Source organism: Sebastes umbrosus, chromosome 11 (assembly GCF_015220745.1).
Source record: "Sebastes umbrosus isolate fSebUmb1 chromosome 11, fSebUmb1.pri, whole genome shotgun sequence".
In the NCBI taxonomy this organism is placed as follows: Eukaryota; Metazoa; Chordata; class Actinopteri; order Perciformes; family Sebastidae; genus Sebastes; species Sebastes umbrosus.
In genome coordinates, this window is record NC_051279.1 from 27,630,963 (window position 1) to 27,650,595 (window position 19,633).

Consider the following 19,633-nt stretch of genomic DNA (forward strand, 5'->3'; position numbering starts at 1 on the left):
GAAATACATTTTTTTGTGATTGTGGTCCCTGGAAGAAGAAGAAGAAGACGAAGAAGAAGAAGAAGAAGGAGAAGAAGAGGATGAAGAAGGAGAAGAGGAAGAAGAAAGGGGGGGGGAAAGGCTGTAGTGCTGATCTCAAGTGGCTCTATTATTATGGTTGGGTGGACAGGTTGCATGCATTAATGGCTTCACTTGGGGGAGAGACTGGCCTTTTGCACATTACTAGCGCATGAATGGAAAAAGACATCTCGGAAATAGCTCTCCAAATCAATACCAGGCCTGTATGCGTCTGTGTGTTCACCTCAGCAGAGAGAGGATAATGAGCAGAGGAGGACTTCATCGGGAGTGGAAGTTGCTGTGTGGACTATTACCCGTCTGAAGTCTTCATATGTAATCTGAGGGAAAATGATTATAGAGCCGCTGAGTCCCGTTTAACACGTCTGGCTAAGATTGCTTTTATAATAAGATAGTAACTAACCTGATCCTTTTGTAACCGTGGTGGCCCGGATCACAAACTACTTTTTAAGTAAAGGTCATCTTATTTTTCTTTACATGAATTGACTGTTCCCTAAACCCCCTCCCCCAAACTGCAATTGTCTAACCGTACAGCTCTTATAGGCACAACAGGCCTGTCGAGCTTTGGATTTCTCCACATGCCAAGTGGGACCCATGGGCCCAACAGAATGAGAGTAGAACAGACTTTGAACTGTTTGCAGTGGTCATTTGATTAATTCAAAAGAAAATGGCACTCAGCACTGTGCACTGACTATATGATAGAATGAGTTAGCCTGCTACAACGCTCATACTCCCTGTTTCCTCCCGGGATCACAATTCTCCCTATTTAAGGAAATGGACGCTTTTTTTTTCCTTTTCGTTATCACAACCTCTCTACTGTTTACCACTCGGACAACAATAGAGTTACACCAAATGTAGTTTCCTAAGAGAGCAGTATATGCTCGCGACACAGCGCAGTTTCACAGGGTGCAGCGCCCAAAGTTGGGCTTTGCTCAACTAGTAGCCAGAGTTATTTCCCTTCCTCCGTTCATGTGAATGAAACCCAGACCGAGGCTGGAGCGAGGGCTGGGAGGCGGAGTTAGCAAGCCATGACGACAGCGCGACAACAGCGTGACAACAGCAACAGCGTGACAACAGTGTGACCCTGTGACCGAGCCATGTGACCGGGCGGACGCTACTGCGCCTGCTCTATGGGCCCAATGGATGCAGAAGATCGCCGGAAGATCCGGGTACTTTTCCACTTGGAAGTCAAGCCATTTTGGCTTCATGCACCACTGAGCAACTTTCATAGGAATGAACGGGGCCCCGCCTACAACGCCGTATCCACTTTTCTTCTTATGCATCCATGGACCCGCTCCATATGTAGATATAAACGGCTCATTCTAAGGTAACAAAAACACAACGATTCATATTTTCAGGTCATTATACACTAAAGAAAGCGTACTTATTAATATAATATTCAATTTCTGCCAATAGATCCCACTAAATCCTACACATTGGACCTTTAAGACTCCTTTCACAAGATCCTCCTTTAAAACAAGTCAGCTGGAAAGATTAAAAATTCAGTCAGAGACAGCGTTTTCAACCAACTAGTGAAGCTAACGTTCTCATCGTAACTGTTAGTTAACCATTTCTAATTGTATCCAGTCTATGATGAAGCAATATTATGTAATAGTCACATTCATCCACAACATGGTGTGTGAGGTACTAAGTAAGCACATTTCACAAAATATATGAGACTGTGTTTATGGACAAAGACTCTAATTTAGATTCTATCAGCAGACACACACAGATAGGAAGTGGGTTTGTGCAGCGTACGATCTAAACAACGGTATGTTTTCTCCTCTCTGTATTACAGAAGCAGATGGCTGGGGACCAACACTCCAAAGTGGTGGAAACCAACTAATTGGTTTGAGGGAAATCGATATGGTGCCGGCAGCAAACCCCTCCTTTCCCCTCACAGTCCACCAGTCCCGCTCTGCAATTACCCCATTGATTGGCCAGTGTTAATTGCAGGTCTCATTATTGCAGGTTTGTAGCCACTCACTATCACGGCAGCTGAGCTCAGGGTTTAACAGTGAGGAGTAACTGCAGAACATATATAGCATGAACGATGTGCATGCAGGTGTGGGTTTATACTGGGATATCTGACCCCGATCATGATAATGAGATATTTTATTGAACCTCATAGGGAAGTTCCCTGATGCGCTACAGCAGCGGGAGGTCAGAGGTCAGAGGTCAGGTCAGCTTCACAACAGCGCCCTTTCAGCTGTGTGTTGTGTGTAACCCCTAAATGAAAGTGTTGTGTTTTACTAGTCAACCTTGTTTCAGATAAAATACAGCAGAATTGTGTCATTCCTATGAACAATTATTAAAATGGTCGAAAACATTTTCTATAGAGCAGGGTTGGCTCTATAAACACACATCAGACATCACAATGGTTTTAAGACAAAAATTAAGATTTTTCTTCATAAATAACTGTATTTATTATAATATAAATAAACAATTGGTCGCTGATATTGTTGGTTTAATAGTGTTTAGTCAGTTTCATTACAATTTACACTTCTATTAACAAATACGTGTGACTGGGCAGATGAAAAAGTGTGAGAAAGAGAGTAACGGGTGAAATGTGTATTTATGTATTTGTTCATTTTTTACTTCAATGCAGAAAATGAGGAAGAGCGCCTCCTGGTATTTATTTTTTTATTATTATTTATTTAGTTTTAAGGGCGACCAGCGCCACCTCGATTTTATGGTTATATTTTTTCACTATATGGAACTCCACTCTAGCGTTTTGGAGATTTTTGACATGGAGCTTCATGTTATACAGACATGCTTTACAGTAACCTCTCCAGGGTTTAACTGACCAGGGGGCGGGCAGATAATAACAACATTTTTAATGTAGCTCAGCAGTGCATGTGCGGATTAATGGGATGTAAACGCTAGCCCAGTATTTATAGGATGGTTCCCTTCACTTCCAAGCCACCCTGCTGCCAAATAACAAATCTTTTTCAGCTTCATTTTGTTTCCAATGACAGTTCTGCTGCCTGTCACAAGAGCAACTACTGAATAATTACTGGCTTCACTCTTGTGTTAGCTAAAAGTGAACAGAAAGCAGACTGTATTTGACAAAGCTCTGCAGAACAATGGGCTAAAGCTCCAGCAACATTATTCTCTTCACATTTCCTTCCCACACACATTTATCCACTTGCAATATGAAATTCCCTACAGAAGAAACTGTGAAGATAAATTAGGCAATACGAATCTGCCCCATGTTGCACTTTGTTTTGTTCATTTAAGCTATTTAAAACATCTCTAACTATATGGAGGACTTTGTGCTTTGCCTCTTTCAGTGTCAGGTCGTCCGCTTTATTATTCGTGTTCATCCTGACATCCTGCCTGTGTTCCTCGTGTTCCTCGTGTCTTCCGGTTTGTGCTCAGTTTAGTTTTTAGTGTTTTTCCTTTGTACTTTGTTCTACCTGCATGTATTCTCAGTTTTATTTCCTGTCAGTTTTATTTTTTGATACCAGCTTTGCATTAAAGCTCGGCTTTTGTTGAATTTACCTGTCTGCCTGGTCTCTTGCGTTTGGGTCCACCTTTGAACTGAAACCCTAACACAATGTAGCCTATTGGTGCCTTAGCAAGCTAGGGAGTGAGTAACATAATGCAGTAAATGCATAATAACAGAGGAGAAAGATGAGGCCGTTGGGAATATCAACATTTTCCTCAGACATATTATAAAAATACCAAGATAACAATATACGACTAAAATTACAATATATTAAGTTATTATGCACTGAAAAATGAACTTCCATGGCCTCCGCCATTTCTGACAACGTCAACAAACACGTCACAAGTCGTGAACTCGGAGCTTTCAGAATCTTTCCACTTATATACGACATGGGGGGGGGGGGGGGGGCGTTCATATGGACTCATCTCGTAAACACAGTAAACACGACCCCATTTGAAGGCACCATATCATATAAACTGAGATTTCAAATCTCAGTCTGTAAAGTAAATCGTAACTTTAGCTGTCAGATATATAAGTAGAAGTACAAAGTAGCATTAAATAAAGGTATGCAAGAAAAGTACCAGTACCTATTAATTGTACCTGAGTACAGCATTTGTTAAATGTATTTAGTTATTTTCCACTATTGGGTTTATAAAACAAGGATATCTAATATTGTGACAAAAGCCCAACATATGACTAAATGTACCAACCACAATTCCCGTTGGCCAAACAAGGCATACAGACAAACAAATAATGCAAAGAGTTGATGGTCAGTTTATCAGGTTTATTGTATTCTCTTCAACAGGTTGTGAACTAAAGGAGCCTGCAGCATAACAGACGTGACACACACACACACACACACACACACACACACACACACACACACACACACACACACACACATCTATTCATCCATTCACACATTAACTTCAATCACTAATGCACATTGCACACACAGGTAAACACAGACACACACAAACAGGGTCTCTGCTCGTCCTGCTCTCTCCCATGGGTCTCTGTTCAAATTGACCTTCTCTGCCTTTCATCACAGGAAAATATCCCCCTCAAAGAATAATAAGGCCGCCAGACACATTAATTAGAGAGCATCTATTTAGATAAACGTCTAAGAGAGAGAGAGAGAGAGAGAGAGAGAGAGAGGGAATGTAAGGGAAGTTATTAATATGCAATATGAAAATAATTGCACACAATGTTTCTTAATATGTGGGAATGGCACTTCTGAATTAAGCAAATACATTTTCCTTCTACAATTTTCATCTTTTTATGGATGGAGATGTGAAAAGTTTGCAAGCTTAGGCATTTCCTGTTTGTATTATCTTGGTTTATTCTGAGTATATGTATATTATTATTGTCATGAATAATGTCATTTTGGCAGATGTGCAGTATTTCCTGTGATTTAAAAATCCTGCTTGCAGTGCAGCATTTCACTCAGGGACTTAAACAGTGTGAGAGCGGTATTGCAGACGCACCCAGCCTCAGTTTTCCTCAGGTTAGGACAGCAACATGTTGTAATTGTCCTGGCTCGTTGTTAGAGTGTGTGTGTGTGTGTGTGTGTGTGTGTGTGTGTGTGTGTGTGCCTCCTGCAGTACACACACACACAGCAGGAGGGGAAACGATGAAAATGACTGTTGATTGAGAGAGTGACAGATCTGGAGACGGACGCACACATCACTCTTTTTCTATCATGTCTCATGTGGTGTGTATGATCATGTATGGATTCATGTCTATGTATGCATGATGTAGATGTATAATTGCATGTAAGCAGCCTACATGCTTACATGTGTGGGGTTTTGTGGAGACTGTAGGACCTCTCACATGCATGTGCATGTGTGTGTGTGTGTGTGTGTGTGTGTGTGTGTGTGACCTTAGGAGTCTGTGCTCCATCTGGTCCCAGTCAGAACTGTTTGAGGCAGCGTCTCAATCAGAGCTGCTGACTGGTGTTGTTGTTGTTCTCGTGTTGGTGCTGCAGCTGCCCGGCCCTCAGCCCGCCCGCCCGAACACACAGCTCCGCTCACACCTTCCTCTCAGTCTGCCAACTGAAAACAGCCCACTGTGTAACATTGGTACGGCTGTCACTCGATTAAAATATTTAATCGCGATTTAATCGCATGATCGTCCATAGTTAATCACAATTAATCGCGCATTTTGAATTTATTCAAAATGTACCTTAAAGGGAGATTTATCAAGTATTTAATACTCTTATCAACATGGGAGTGTGCAAATGCATTATAAATATACGTATTATGCTTTATAATCTACTTATAGCACAGTTTAATTATAGTTATAAGCGCTCATAAATATGCTTTATAACAATAATCATAATATGTCATGATACGTCATGATTGCTGGTCACCCCCTTTTTTTTCAAGGATCATAGTGTATTATAATTCCCATAGTTGTAATACATTATAATCTTTTATAATGAATTATAATCACTGTTATAATGCATTATGAGTTACTCTAAGTGGTCATTGTTTGCTTTAAGTAAAATGTGTGATGATGTAATGATATATTTTTCACTTTATTTTAAGCAAACCATGACCACTTAGAGTAACTTATAATCATATTATAATGCATTATAACAGTGATTTTAATGTATTATAAAATGATTTTAATGTATTACAACTATGGGAATTGATATACACTATAATCCTTGCAAAAAAATCATTAATTAATATAATACTTGACCTTATAAGTCATTATAAAATGCTTTATAACATGTTGTGATTATTGTTATAAAGCACTGTGGATATTTATGATTGTGATGAGTGATTATAACCATAATTATACAGTGCTATAAGCAGATCATGATGCAGTGTAAGTGTGTTTATAATGCATTATATAGACATGGCATCATAGAAAGTGTTACCATAAGATCATTTTCATACATCCCTTACTACCTGTTTACACCATGTGTTAGAGTGTTGTAACTTTGTATTTGTAGAAAGAAAGAAAGAAAGAAAGAAAGAAAGAAAGAAAGAAAGAGGGTATTGTGGAGTGTTGTCCATTTATCAACACACCGTCTAATGTGTGTGACTGCAGGGCAAAAGTGCTTTGACCTCCTTGCAGACTCTCCACTCTAACACCACTGTACAGTTTACTTCATACAGTAGCTCTGACATTTGCACTAATAATAAACAAAAGGACGGACATTTTCTCCGGCAGGGATCTGTGTGTGTGTCACTCACTCACTCAGAAACCTGATTACAGAACCTGATGGAATTATCATATTTACAATAAGACCTTTCCATTATAACGCTCGGCTATTGTGCTTCCGATGCAGACAGTAAATGCCAGAGCGATTTGACAGACGGGAGAGGAGAAAGCCGAGATAGATGGCTGACAAAATGAAAAATGAAATGGAAAAAAAATTAGCAAAATGACACAGTGATTGTGATCTGAGGTGTTTTACATGCATATTAAACTGCATAGCAGATCAGTGGCGGCTGTGTTGGGTTTACAACATTTAAAGTTAAAAACTGTATTAGATTCTCAAATATAACTATAAATGGGAAACATGTGTGGTCAAAAGGAAACGGAAGGTTCCAGTGATAGTGATTCAGTGTGCTCCTGGTTACCTCTTAACCAGGAAGACTCAGGGGATGTTTAACATGCCGCACTCTGGTTTGGACCTTTTCTTGGCTCCGTGCCTCATGAGTGTAATTTGGATGAGTGCAGCTCGCTTGCCTTTGGGCTCATTAACAACAATATAAACAGTAATTACTGTGATCGCCTAATTAATTCATTTAAAAATGCTGCACGGCGTAAAAGGCATGAGCAAATCTTTTCTGGAGATAACAATTTTACGGAATCATTGTTGACATAATTAGCAATTTCATGTTCCAAAATACAACCGAAATAATTAAAAACTTTCTTTTTTTTTTGTCCTATTTTATACATTTTCTCTTTTATTATTCAGATTGCCTTCGCTTTTCTTTCCCTTTTACACTAAGCCTGCTTTCTGTGAGTTATCCTTCTCTGATCCCGTCTCTGTCTGCATGGTGGCTCTGCGGTCCTGATAAATGTAATCCTCCCCTCTGGACACATTCTTTTGTTTTTTGGGCCATTTCGAGGCTCTCTTCTGATCACCAAGCCCGACTTATTATACAATTCTCTGCCTTCATTCTGTGGGTTTTGTTGCGGTAAAGAATGGTCATTTGGCCCTCCATTGTTCATTAATTCTATCTGCGTTATTGGCTAGTTAATTGTCATTAACAGTAATTAAGATTCAGCTGAACAAAAAAGTGGATTTGTTGTGGCTCGGCACAATGAATGATGAAATCTTTACATTTCTTCTGCCACATCCTACAGAGATTTTCTCTAAAGACAATGTTTCAATTAAACCATTTAGCAGCATAGATATGTTCCATGATAACAAGCTGTTATGCTTTCTATATGAATGAAGGACAAGATCAACTCATATATGAAATTAGCACATCTGTGTTTGTGTTTATTTAAATCCCTGCAACCTTTAAACATAGATTTATGTCTAAAGTATATTTTTTAGGGCTGTCAAATTGATAAAATATTTAATCACGATTAAATGATAGTTATTTGTGATAAATCCCAAATTAATTGCACATTTTTATCCGTTCAAAATGTACCTTGAAGGGAGATTTGTCAATTTAAAAATTTGCTTTATGCAAATATATGTATTTATTTATTATTGGAAATCAAATCAACAACACAAAACATTTTACATTTAGCATAAAAAAATATGCTCAAATCATAACGTGGCAACAACAGCTGTCAGTGTGTCAGTGTGCTGACTTGACTATGACTTGCCCCAAACTGCATGTGATTATCATAAAGTGGGCATGTCTGTAAAGGGGAGACTCGTGGGTACCCATAGAACCCATTTTTATTCACATATCTTGAGGTCAGAGGTCAAGGGACCCCTGTGAAAATGGCCATGCCAGTTTTTCCTTGCCAAAATTAGAGCGTTATTTAGCCTCCTGCGTACAAGCTAATATGACATGGTTGGTACCAATGGATTCCTTAGGTTTTCTAGTTTCATATGATACCAGTATCTTCACTCTACCTATAAAACTGAGCCTGCTGCAACCTAAAAAAATTTAAGTTGCGTTAATGCATTAAAAGAATTAGTGGAGTTCAAATTAATTTGCGTTAACGCGTTGTTATCACTTTGACAGCCCTAATATTTTCATATTGAATTTATTCTTATCAGAAAATATTGTATTTGTGTTGAATCCTTCAACGCTTTAATAGAACAAACATTGGTGCATAGGATGAAAAGCACAAAGTGAGAAGCATGTGACAGAGTGGTTTATGTCACAGCCACAGTCCTCTGACCCTTCAAAACCCCAATTAGTATTCCTGCAGAATTTATTACCACGCCTGGCATCACTTCTTGTTGATTACCTCTCTACTCATTAAAGTGAGAGCAGATTTATAGACAGATCTGACTGATGCATGGGTGAGGTGAGTGGGGGGGGAGAAAAATCTCACTATGTCAAAATGGTGACAAATGTATACGTGATCCAGAGCAATGTGGTTGATGTTTTACAAAGTGCCAGAGATTAATAAGGGTCTTTTTTTAATCTAAAAAGAGGCAGGGGTTATATGGGGTAACCTGCTCTAACTAAATATATAGAGACCAGTGACATATCTGAGGTACAAAATGCCTCTCTCTCACACACACACACACACGTACATGATAAAATTGATTGATAAAATCTATGGACATAGATGTGCAGCTAAATTGGCCTTGTGTAACCATTACAGTCATTAATTATTTTATCTTATTTTGGCAGGTTTAACTTGTGTGAAATGAAGTGACTGGCAGAAAATGGGAACATACCGCCAAGCGCAGCACTTGATCGCCTCCTGCTGGTGTAATACACAACACCATGGCTCTGTATTTACTGTCATTATTTTTGGCATGGATTTAAATTATGTGGCAAATTTTCTGTTCACTGTATATGAGTTTACATGAAAGATTAAAGGTGAATTTTATAGTTTACAGTTCATGTAACACATTGCTAGACAAATAAATGTACTGTATACATACACATGTGCATATCCTTTTTCTGTGTACTACAGTATTGGTGTTTCCTTAAACTTTGCAAACACTGGAAAATCCTTTAATGTGACAAGAAGAAAAGCCTCATGAAGACATGTGCCAAAGATAGGAAAACTGAACAAAATAGTAGAGAGACACGTAGGTAGACCTACACCAACACTGTCCAAGTTAAATCACAAGAAGAAGCTGTAGTACCTTCAGCAGTACCCTACTACACTCACCAAAAGTTAAATCATTAAATTGGTAAAACTATCCTCAGGAATATGATAGTTTTATGGGATTAAATGGCTATAGGTAAAGACATGCCCTACCTCCCCTTACCAAAAATAAGTTTATTCAAGTGTGCTATTAGTATACCTCTTTTAAACTTAAAATAAGAGAGTATATTTTCAGTATACTTTTTATGTACTCATCAAAGATATACTTAGCAAAAGTATACTTAAATATACTTTGCTCATACTGAAAAGTGTACAGAAAAGTCTAAGTATACTTGGCTTATATTCAAACTTAATCTTTTGATCAAGATATACTTAAGAAAATTATAAGTTAGTATGCTTGTAGTATAAAATCTACTTAACTAGTAGTTTACTGAATATACTTTAAAGTGCACTTTCATAAACTATAAAGTGGGCTACAAGTATATACAAGTATACTTTCAGTATAAAAACTATTAAACTAGTAGTTTACTGAGAGTATACTTTAAAGTGCACTTTCATAAAGTAAAAAGTGGGCTACCAGTATACAACTAGTAAATTATCAGTGCATACTTACACTTAAAGTATACTTTTATAAACTAAATTAGTACAAGAAGTTTTGAAGTAGTACACTTACTAGTATAAAACTAGTAAACTATCTGTATACTTATAGTATAGTTGCAGTACAAAATAAGACTTAAATGTAAACCAGTTGTGTACTCAAAGTTTACTATTCTTACACTTAAAGTACACTTAAAGGTATACTTTTATAAACTCACAAGTGGATCAATAGTACGCTTATAAGTATACTACTAGTACATTGATATTAGTATACTTACGACATAAAGTATACTTGGGAAATATATACTTGAACTTTACGTAAGTATACTTCATAAAATAAACTTGAAGTATACTGCTTTTTTGTAAGGGTCGCCAAAAGTTGAATCATTAAATGGTACATTGGTAAAATTACCCTCAGGAATATGTTAGTTTTGTGAGATTAAATCACTATAGGTGAAGAAATGACAAACCTTTCCTGGTTGTCCACTAGATGGCGGTATAGTATTATAAAGAAATTATAACAAAATTCAGTTTAAAGTGTCTAGAGAGGAGGAATAAGACAGAACTCTCACTCTGCTCTTTTTATGGATACCACAAATGTACGCAGATATGGATTTCACATATTGCTTCCATGGGTGGAGAATTAATTAGATTTTTTTGAAAAAAAACAACTACCATTCGTGTCATGTTTTATAAAATGTCTTAATGGCAAACTTTTATTGCCTTGTCCGACGGCGCATGCGTCATGAACAGACATAATTTCGCAGACCGGAAGAGGAGCCAGTTTTTCCTCTCACGCAGCACATCTTCATTATTCACTATCTTTGATCGTCTAACTATGTGACACTTGTTGGTGTTGGTTGTGGATGCATGTGTTCCTCTTTAGTTTTGCTCTGCAGTTCACCGACTATAACCGGCAGATGAAGAAGAAGAAGCTGCCTCTGGTGACATTTCTTACATAAAGTGGTACGTCTCCTGTCTGAGGTTGTAGCGTTTATCGCTTTTAATGGCTTGTTTCCTCATTTAGACTCCAGATACAACGATAGCTGTGTTATAGCATGTAGCTCGCTATGCTAGTGGAGCTGTGTGGAGCAGGAACACACTTCTCTTCCTCTGGCTCCGTGTTGATGATGCTGCTACACGGGTTTAATGTTCCTCTGTTATTACATGTGCCACGTCTATCAGCATGTAGTATGCTCTCACTGTTGTGTATTTACAAATGCTCTGAAGGTTTCCGCAGGTTGTGCTTTGGGCGGATAGAAACTAAAACAACAGAAGCTCACAGAAGCACACACACTGTTTCCTGTGCTTTGACAGGGAGAGTGTAGAGGGATTTAGTTTGACTTTAAGGTGTTTTGGGTGGGTTTTTTTAAGGTGTTCCTCTGCATTGAAAAGATGTAACCCCTTACAAAATAATAAGTTTATTCTAGTATGCTATTAGTATACTTCTTTTAAGCTTAAAGAGAGTATGCTTTCAGATTACTTTTTATGTACTTGTCAGAGATAAAATTAACAAAATTATACTGAAGTGTACTTGGCTTATACCGACAAGTATACAGAAAAGTCTAAATGTACTTGGCAAGTATACAGAAAAGTCCAAGTATACTTGGCTTATACAAAAAAGTCTAAGTGTACTTGGCTTTTACTGACAAGTATATAGAAAAGTATAAGTGTACTTGGCAAGTATACTGAAAAGGATACAGAAAAGGATACAGAAAAGTATAAGTGTACTTGGCAAGTATACAGAAAGTCCAAGTGTACTTGGCATATACGGAAAAGTATACAGAAAAGTATAAGTATATTTGGCTAAGTACTTAAATTTCACTTAAGAAAACTTAAATTAAGTTTAACTTAAGTATAATTGCAGTAAAAACTATTAAACTAGTAGTTTACTGAGAATAAACTAAACAAAAAAATGGGCTACAAGTACATAACTAGTAAACTAACAGTATACCTATAAGCTCACTTATAGTATTGTTCATATTATAGTTGCAGTACAAGATACAACTTGGATGTTAACTAGTAATACATGTAATATCCCTATTTTTCATTTGGTTTGCTATGTTCAACACCCAGGTTGAAACTCTGGTACTTCTACGATCTCCAGTAGGTGATCTAACCTTGCAGTGCATGACAAGCTTGGATATTTCTGATATTACCTTTTGAATTATCCCTTGTTAAATATTTCTTGTGCTGATTGTTTTACCAGCCCGTACTAAATAATGCCAGAAAGCGTGGAGTAGAGTAGTCAGTGAACATCTGAGCAGCTGTAATAGAGCAAATAAACTGAGGCTGCGATAAGAGCTGCTCGTACAGTAACAGTCAGCCAGCGTTTCCTCTGACCCCATGTATGAACTCTGAAGTCCAACCAGGATCTCATGCTTCTGTTGAGTCTGCAGGTCGGTGACCCTGAACCACGCAGGCAGGCCACACGTCTGGACCTCAGTCAGTGATATACAACCAGCCGCCCACTGCCCTACTCATTAACACACATTTATGGATATACAAACACAAACGTTTACAGTACTTATCCACATGTAAGTGCAGAAACACTGGTTGTTTTGCTGGTCGGCTATAATATACCAGTGTGACATCACGTCTGGCAGTAAAACTGAAGTTAAAACTCTGTTCATCTTTCCTCAGGTGCTGTTAACTCTTAGGTCATTGGTGGATAAGGAAGGACACTGTAAACACAAACACTAGACGGAGTGACCCAGCAGTCTGAATCCACTTACCTGGGCTGCAGGCGTCCACACGTTCCACCTGGTGAGTGACAGAAACACAGCAATTGAATTATTTGTTGCCTATGATTTATAGCTTGTCTGTAGTTATGAAATACTGTAAATAAGTGTGTGAGTGTGACCATATGATGTAAAACAGCTGCATACATTAGAGATGTCTGGGGCATCCCAGAGGACAGTCATTGTAAAAGATTGATTTCACTACTGTGAGTGTATCTTAATTAGGGCAGCAGTGATTACTTTTGTGTCAACATTACATCGATCGTGTCTATACATCACATTGCCTTCTGTCAGCACATACTTACCATGATACACTGCGTTTGTTAATATAAACTTTGGTTAACAGAGTAAGCTTTCTGTTAGATATAGAGGAGACTTACAGCTTTTCTGACTGCCACACAATGTAACACGATAATATCCGTGTTGCTTTTCTTTTTTATGCCTCCGTGCTGGTGATGTTTTTGTTTTGTGTGAACTCACCGAACCAAATTCTTCAATTCGGATTGAATCTTGAAGTTCCTATAAAGTGTGTAGTAAAAGGTAAAAAAGTGTCAGGAGTGAGCAGGATGATGGCAGTAGAGGCATGATCCTGTAATGGTGCAATGAACGTGTAGGAATTCAGCCAGGACGGACAGCACGGCATCACTTTTGTTTGGTTGTTTGGATTTCTTTGGCTCTTCTTTTTCCTTAATCAAACACGGACACAGTGTGGGAAACACTTCCCTACATTGGTCCTTCAGTTTTCCCAGGATGGATAGTTAGAATTGTTGTCATTCCTCATTGAAACCAAGGACACAGCTATACCGCAGCTAGCTGAGCCCCCCTGCTCATAAGAAGAATTTCCAACGAATCAAATTACAAGCAGATTTTATTTATTTTTTGTCGTAGCGTGTCTGCCTATTGGCAAGTTCATTTTAAATATTGAGACTGGAGAGAGAACTTGAGGAGGACATGAAACAAATGCCAGATCTGAACCCAGGACGTCACAGTCACATGGTACAGTAAGCCACCAGGGTGCTCCATATTAGGCAAACATTAAGAAAATGTGAAACTATATTTCCATGATGTCCTGTGAAGAAGAAAAATAACCCACTGCAATATTAAATGTCAAGGCATGTCCTACATGAAATATCCTTGAAGCACTAGTGTTCGGACAAATATCACAGCATCCCGCCCACCCTCAGTGCACAGAGCAGTTGCTCCCTCGTGCCTCTGCTCCGCTCGACACGAGTGGCTTAGTGGCTGAGATCAAACAGGATCATCAACTGTCAGCTTCATGCTTCCCACGGACGCCGTGGTGACAGCTTGAACAAGGGAACATGATGTGCTGCCCACTGCCTTCAGGAGAAGGCCTGGCACACTAACACCCCCTCACTCCATCCATTCATGGGCGGATCATTTGTGATTTGTTTGTGTTGTCGTGTGGCTCACTTATGAATCGCTGCCAATCACTTTCATATTATTTAAAAAGTATCTCCCAGCTCAGTTCCACCTGTTCTTCAAATTTAGATTTCTGGCTCCAGTAACTCACGTAAGACATGATGGCAGCGAGCAGTAAACCCTAATCTAAGTTTTAAGATGTCCTCTGAGAAACCTATTAGTGACGTTACTGTCACTACATCCAGGCCAGGCTCTTCTAACCCTTAAGCTGGGTATACACTGTACGATTTTAGCCCGTTTCTGGCCCGAATTTTGAGCCGCACGACTCATTTTAGAGTCTGCCGTGCACTGTACAGGGGGGGACCAAGGACCGATTAACTCCTCCCGACCAGCCATCGGACAGTCGGATGAATTTCTGACGTCAGAAATTTTGGTCAGCTGTCCACAGGCTCTCGCACATTTGAAGCAGAGCCAAGATTCGATTTCCCAACGTCAGTTTTGTTTTTGCAGTAATCAGAGCGTTGCTATCAAGATAACAATGTAGACTACAATAGATATAGCTAGTAAAACTTAGCTAGCTTACCTACAATTCTCTCTACAACAAGGACAAGCCATACTGTCCACGACTTCCTAGACACATGCAACTCCATACAACATTACGCTGCTTTTTTTTTTTAGACGTTTCAGCAGACAGGATGGCACAGGTGATCAAGGCAGCACGTTTCTGCCTTGTTAGCAATCTGACCCGTACAAACCTCTGCTAGCAAACAAACTTTACCTGCCTCGGAGCTTTCAAACTAATCTTTATTGACAACTGTCAACAGCCAGAACGCCTCTCAGGAGCCGACGGGACAGTACAGTGTGAGCACATAAATCGCGAGCTTTGGTTTTACATCGCAAACGATCTACTCGTAACAGTAGGAGTAGGAGTTACACAACAACATTTCTAAAATCGTACAGTGTATGCCCAGCTTTAAACTACAGTATCAGTGGAAAAGCATTGAGTTTTGCACTTGTTATGTTGCGTCACTTCATTGCGTCATTGCTATTATTCTGCTGTGCCACTGAGTGAAGTAATGTCGTCATCCAACCACGTAGCTTGAACACAACTATATTTCTTTACTCGCATTGTTTACCTGCCCAGGGGTGGTAGATACAGTAGTGATTAAATCTGGTGCAAAACATTTCTTCTCTTTTCTCGGGATTAATGTTTTTGTACACTGTCCCTGACCAATACATTTGATTTAAAAAAAAAAAAATTAAAAAAACAAGACTGGTGTGCCAGTGTTAATTTTGGCAGCTATTTTAGATTCAGTCTGAGTCTTTAGACGAAAATGCTTATTATTTGTTGTCACATTTTAGTAGGGCTGCATGATATGGCCAAAATGATAATCCCAATTATTTTAATCGATATTTTGATCAATATTGACTAGTGCTGTCAATCGATTAAAATATTTAAACGCGATTAATCGCATGATTGCCCATGATTAATCGCAAATGAATTGCATTTTTTTTTTATCTGTTCGAAATGTATCTTAAAGGGAGATTTGTCAAGTATTCAATACTCATTCGCTCACTTCTCTGGTCTATGTACATATGCATTTTTCTGAAGTATATGTACATAAACAGTGTACATATTCTTCCAGGTTGTTGCAACTGTGTGATTGCCCTATAGATCATTAAAAAAATCTGCTTCTGTGTCCGATTGCCTCATTAAGGTTGTTATAATCTAATATATGATATCATTTAATCATAGTTGATATATCTTGTTTCACGTTTAGTGTATAGAGGGATGACGAAGAGCCAAATGTTCCCGTCGTGTCTCATGTGTGTCAGAGTGAGCCTGCAGTCCATAGAGGGTTGAGTGATGACACCTGGCCCTGTGACTGGTCAGACGCCATTCTCTGACCTGTGAGTCATCACTGCGATGCACTGCCAGCCTGTCTGAGGTGTTAGATCATAACAATGGCTGACATTAAATGTGATGACAGACTTTAGTAAAAATCTCTGCAGTCTGCAGCACACACAGGCTCTGGTGGCTTATACTACTGTATGGATTTGCATTATGTGGTTAACCATCCGAGACCCGCAGTCCCAACCGACTTTACTGTCTCTCAGTGGCTGTAGCAGGTTCAGTTTTAGAGCTAGTGAAGTCACAGATATCATATGAAACTATATATCCTAAGGAATCCACTGATGACAACCATGTCATGCTAGCTTGTCGGGAAGGAGACTAAATAACGCTCTGAAGTTGGAATCAATTTTGGCGAGGAAAACCTGGCATGGCCATAAAGGGGTCCCTTGACTTCTGACCTCAAGATATGTGAATGAAAATGGGTTCTATGGGTACCCACGAGTCTCCCCTTTACAGACATGCCCACTTTATGATAATCACATGCAGTTTGGGCAAAAATTATGGCGTTTTTTTAATACAGTATGAATGTGTTATTTTCGCCTTTACTAAAATGGTGTATTATATGTTATATACTGTAATTCTGCATACTGGGGTCCCTAAACAATCAGGAAATCACATAAATTGGGTATCACTGTAAAGCTGAGACTTGTGGATCCAATGAGCCCAACTGTATTCATGTTTGATGATGTTCGTTCCCATAGTAGCCATTTCATTGTATTGAGACCATTTTTATATTTTGACCTCACTGTATAAAATGACCTGTGGTGACCTCTAGGATAATCACAGCCTCATGAAACTTTACAGCCACAAACTAAAGAACTAGGGCATTCAGAGGATGGATGGCTTTCCTAGCTAGATTGACAATAAGGGGGTTTCTGTGCAGTTTACACAACAGTAGTGCTCGACATCCAATTGCTTTTTCTATCGTGTTCCTCAAGGTCTTGGTGTCTTAATATGGTATTTTGGAGGGATTATTGATAATTTCTATCAATTCCAAAGTAGGGGTGGAACGGTTCACAAAATTAACGGTTCGGTTCATATCACGGTTTTGGGGTCACTGTTTTTGGTTCGGTTGGGTACATTTATGTTACAGCGAGTAGGTCATGTTCCGATTTCAACACGCTTTTCATTTATTTGCCAAAAATAAGTTAACAAATTTTTGCCTTAACAAAAGTATGGCTTAGATAAGGAACATAAACACTACTTCATTGTCAAATCTTAACTAAAAGAATAGGTCTTCTACAGTAATTAGTGCAAAGTTATTTTCATATAAATATGATGTAATTATAGACTAAGGCCATCAACATAAATTGAAGCATAAGCTCAACCAGAACTATACACAAAAAAGTTTATTGTATCTTTATCTCTAATTTATGACTAGAACAACTTGACACAGTCCTGAGCTACATCTCAAATTAATCTTCAGGTTTTTTCAGATGATGTACACCACCTCTATGTGACATCTACTGTTGACCTGCTATCTCCCCCTAAAGACACCCTGTACCCCCCTAAAAAAGACAAAAACAGGTTTATTGTGGGTCTCAGAGGGTTAAGAGTCCAATACGCAGTCTTTGTCACATCAACCTTTTCACCTTTCTCTTCAGTGTTTTTTGGTGTGAAATAGTTTAATAATGCAGAATTTCCCTTCTTAAACAAATGTATTTGTATATAATTGTAAATAGATTTTTCTAATTATTTTATTAAAGAGGACCACAGGGAAAAATTAAAGCCAGTCACTGAGTGCAAGTGTTGTCGACAGTCTGTTTGTCTTTCAACAGTTTTACAATTGTACCCTGTTGGCAGTAACATTCACAAATAATTTAATTGTCTGGACAGTGAAGTTAAGCCTCCTATTAGCTCTACGTTATATGGACTGTAGAATCATGGCTCTGTTGTGAGTTTGGATCCATATGGTTCAGCTTTGTTAATCTTACAGTTTTACGCCAGCATCTTCTTACATTTGATCACATTTATTTTGAGGATTTGCTCTTGATCGGCTCAGCATCCTTTACCGCACCCTTCTGTTGGTATGCCTAATAAACCACATCCCTCTGCAGCCTCTCATTCAAATGTCAGCTGTACACACCAGCTGGTCGTTATAACTCAACTTTGTCTGTCTGTCTGTCTATCTGGCATGACTTCCCTCAATGAAGGTCAGAAATAAAGCCAGTGACCAACTGCTAGTGTCTAACAATCTGGTGATGGGCTTCAGGGCCTGATGCTAAATACAGACACACTTCTGTTGACTCACAATCAGGATTTCGGTGGAGTCCGTGGTGCAATTGGTTGTTTATCACCACACATTGTAGAATCAGTCAGAGTTTGAATTAAACTCTTCAGTGTGTCTTTCATCGTTACAAACACATTGTCAGGCATTGTTCAGACCCACAGTATTTTCTATTAAACTCTAATCAAGATGCCAAGTACCGCACATGACATCCAGAATCCCACGGGAAAGGAAATGATAAAATGTAGAACGTGTCTATTTGGTTTGTGGTGTAAAACATCTGGACAGTTAAATGTTTCACTCAATATAGGCATACTGTTTGGGAATGGAAGTTCTTTCTGTGACAAAATATCTCAAATCAAAGGTCCACTTAATAGCTTTTCAAAGCTTTCAACCACTGTCTTCATCAGTAAACGGGCCAGCTCCATTCACTGATGAAGACAGTGAGAATGCAGTTTAAAGCTCCCAAAAAGCTAGTGAGTGGACTTTTGAGTTGGGATTATGTTGTCACACAGGTTTGACATTGCCTTAGAGGTGCTCTATACAATATTTAGAGTATTAATATAACCGCAAACAACAAGATATAGAGGAGTAATGTCTACCTGAACAGAGAATGAAGTCTTCTCCCTTTGTGTGTGTTGTAATCAGAGCTCCTCTGTGCCTTGTTGATATAGCCGGGCCGGCCGTGAGGGCCTCTTAGTGCATGTGAGCGTGCCCCACTGGCTAGCTCACGACCGTCTTTTATTTGGCTTTGTGAAAATCAGCTGTAGAATTTGGATCTAAAGAGCTTTACATGGAATTCAGATCTTGGGCCATGCATAAGCATGTGAGATGACTGTAGGACTCGCAAATTTATCTGCACTTTATTAGCAACAGTCATTTGTGAAATGGGATGCGAGCACCATTTGCGATCTGCATATAAGCAGTGTCCGCAAACCCCTTTTAGTGAAACGGGCCCCAGTATCCCAAAGATGCACCTTGTTTTTATTGTCAGAGGCAAAGTAAATGACCCCATTCTCAAATGCAAA

The 19,633-nt window shown here is 38.9% G+C and overlaps 1 protein-coding gene across 2 annotated transcripts in view; it reads left to right on the top strand.

Annotated features, from left to right (window-relative positions):
• Positions 1–11,165: 11,165 nt before the first annotated feature.
• The window catches only part of LOC119496831 (neurocalcin-delta A), a 72,606-nt gene continuing 64,138 nt past the window's right edge, over positions 11,166–19,633 (top strand). The window contains exons 1-3 of one of the 2 annotated variants that reach the window (XM_037784424.1): positions 11,171–11,308; positions 12,742–12,879; positions 12,986–13,108. The gene's annotated coding sequence lies outside the window, so the exon portion shown is untranslated. Of the gene's footprint in view, positions 11,309–12,741; positions 12,880–12,985; positions 13,109–19,633 lie in introns of both variants that reach the window. The other variant, XM_037784425.1, reaches the window with a different exon arrangement.